Source organism: Triticum dicoccoides, chromosome 7B, assembly GCF_002162155.2.
Source record: "Triticum dicoccoides isolate Atlit2015 ecotype Zavitan chromosome 7B, WEW_v2.0, whole genome shotgun sequence".
Classification (NCBI taxonomy): Eukaryota; Viridiplantae; Streptophyta; class Magnoliopsida; order Poales; family Poaceae; genus Triticum; species Triticum dicoccoides.
In genome coordinates this window covers 439,771,722-439,775,227 of record NC_041393.1, presented here as the reverse complement: position 1 = coordinate 439,775,227, position 3,506 = coordinate 439,771,722, and positions in this window count along the sequence as shown.

Sequence of the window (3,506 nt, the reverse complement as noted above, 5' to 3'; positions counted from 1 at the left end):
GCCTCAGTCTCTTTCGAGCATCAATTTTCATTCGTACGGAGGTTCTTCAGTCTTTCGTCAATTGTTTCAACTGGTGAATTCTCTTTTGTTTGACATTCTTCATCTCTTTTCTGGTGGACCCAATTCAAGTTTTCGGTGTTGATCACATTCTTTTCCTTGGATCAAGTGTTTCCTCTGCTCGTTCGCCTCTCGCCAGTTTATCCTTCAGGAGTGTTCAAGACATCTCAGGAGATTCGTCTGTGTTTGAATTAATTCGAGATTGTCACCTCATTCAAATATTTTAGTTGTTCCGGTGCATCATCTATTTGTTCTTCATCCTTTCCGACGGTGTTATCTCATTCTCAGGGCAACACCGGATGAGCAATCCGTACAACTAAAACCAGACCTCAAGTTTCCCTGAGGGGGCGCTGCAAAGGGCTCTAGTTCGGACCAACACTTAGACAAGCACTGGCCCGGGGGGCTATAATAAAGATGACCCTCGAGAGAGCGACTCCCAAGGGAAAAGTAGGTGGTGGTGAGGCAAATGGTAAAACCAAGGTTGGGCCTTGCTGGAGGAGTTTTATTCAAAGCAAACTGTTAAGGGGGTCCCATAAATCACCCGACCGCGTAAGGAACGCAAAATCCGGGAACATAACACCGGTATGACGGAAACTAGGGCGGCAAGAGTGGAACAAAACACCAGGCAAAAGGCCGAGCCTTCCACCCTTTACCAAATATATAGATGCATTAATAATATAAGAGATATTGTGATATCCCAACCAAAATCCTGTCCACCATGGAGAAATCTTCAACTTCACCTGCAACTAGCAACGCTATAAGAGGGGCTGAGCAAAGCGGTAACATAGTCAAGCAACGGTTTGCATAGGAAAGGTGTCAAAGGTTAGAGGTTCATGGCAATATGGGATGGCTTGATGAGCAAAAGATAGGTAACGCAGCAAAGCGATAGAACGAAGCAACTAGCATAGCAATGATAGTAGTGAGATCCAGGGTAGCGGTCATCTTGCCTGAAATCCCGCAAGGAAGAAGAACGAGTCCATGAAGAAGACGAACGGATGAAGCCGAACCAAGCGTAGACGAACGAATCCTCACGATCGCAACGAAACGGGAACTATCGAGAAGAAGCACACAACATAGTAAACACACCACACATGAACAAGGCATGATGCACAACCAAGCATGATGCATGACAAGGCTACATGAAGCTACTCATGGCAAGAGATGATGCGAACAAGAGCAACACATCAAAGCAAGTTTAAATGAGGCCGGGAACAACATATAACAATTCCGGTAAGTCCTCATATGCATATTTCGAAATTGGTCCAGATCTGAATAAACCTTATGTTCAAGTTGTTAAACAGCAAGTTAAGATGCACAAAGATGATCTACACGAGATTCTAGTCAAGTTACATATAAAGATCATTTAGTTCGGAGCTACGGCCTAGAAGATATGAGCAAAACAAGTTAAACATGGCATTGATGCAAAATGCACCCAAACATCAAGCAAACACCTCAAAACAAGGATGCAACATGATAATATGAAACTAAATGCAATTCTAAGTAAGTTACATATAGAGCACACTCAAAACGGAGCAACGGTTCAAACACATACACTCCATACAAGTTATAGCAACAATCTGTCCAAAACAGCAACTAGGCATATTGCAAGCATCAAAACAATATGCTACAACACCCTAACATAATAACAAAAGGCATGGACATGATGTACAGGTAAAGCATTACAAAACATGAACACTAAGCTATCTCCAGGAATCACTAGAACATACTCAAACACACATGGTAAGATTGCAAGTTATAACAATTTCAGACTTTGCAGAAAATAACATCACGATGCAATGTTCAGAGCTATCAAACAACATGTTACAGGAACTTATCATGGCAAACAAAGGCATGGCATGAATCTACTAAATTCATAGACAAAATGTCCTTTACTGACCATAAGCCAAAAAGGATCAGAAAATATGATGGCACCCACGTAAACATGGCAAGTTATAATACAGATTCATACATGGCAGAAACAGAATTATGAAGGCATGTAGATGAGCTTGTGCAACTCAGTACAGAACATTACATGGCATGGCAAGGCACCCAACAGTAAGAAGGAATGTTTGTGAAGTTAAGCATGGCAAGAGCAAGTTCATAGGGTGCATGGATCACTAGGGAAACACATGGTAACAACTGAACTTAATGTTAACAGGCTGACAGCAACATTATCAAGCAACTTTGGAGCAAGATATGAACAAACTACAGCAACCTATAATTGCAACCAGGGGCATTAATGGATAGATCATGGCATGTAGTTCAAGACATATTTATAGAACATCTTCAGATTATGCATAGAATGATTAGTAGAAGCAGGTTTACATAGCATCGCGAAATAATAGATTCAGCCTAGCAAAACAGCAACATCAAGTACACTACTTAACAAGCTCGATTCACTCACCACAAGTCATTGCATGACAATATAATTATAGCATCATCAAGAAGACATGTTTTTGAAACAAACCAAGTCAAGAACAAGTCCATAGCATGCAAGGATCAACTATAGCAACCTTGGCTAAATTGAATAACATGTAAACAATCTGCCAGGAAACATTTTGAAGCAAAAGTAGAGCACTCAAATGACATGCTAGACTACTCCATAAATGCAACCAAGGGCATGAATGGATAGAAAACAACCACATGTTCAAAACACCCTTACTGAAGTATCTCAAAATATGCATGGATCTCTCTGTAGCATCAAGTTTACATGGCATGAAAATAACATCAGAACAGGGACTAAAATCAGCAACATCACGCTGCCTAGTTTGCATGCTTGTGCTAGTCACCACATTGATCAAAAAAATACATGGTAAGCACCTCTGTAAATAAGACATAGCATAGAACAAAACACATGTATACATCAACCTCATAGGATGCACACATCAATCATGGCAAAAATGACAAAAGAGCTCGTTCTGTTAACAGACAGCAGAAAATATCATGAAGCACTCTTACAACGATGATTCATGCATCAAGATGACCTCAAATGAAAAAGATGCAATGGAATGAAATGATGTACTCGTTGAGACGAACAATTCGACATATTACACGCACGAAACGGAGCTACGGATGCAGAGATACAACAGGTCAAACAAGGCATAAAAAATTACACAGAAACGGGGACTTAGGGATTTTCGGGGGTCAACCTTCAGATTGGATCTGGGCGGCACGCGAACCGAGGTCTGCCTGCATCTTCGCCGAAGAGGAGGGAGGACGGCGGCCGGAGGTTGGAGAGGGGCGGAGGAGGCCGGGGGCGGCGCCGGTCGTCGGAGGCGAGCGGGGCGGAGAGCCGCGGCTCCGCGCAGGCGCAGACGGAGCGGGGAGGCGCGGGGGCGAGGCGCAGCACGCTGGCGAGCTCCGGCGAGCTCGTCGGCCGGAGGCGGGGCCGAAGGGAGGGGCGGTGCCGGCGGCGCTCGGGGCCGGGGAGGCACGGCGCCCGTGGCGGC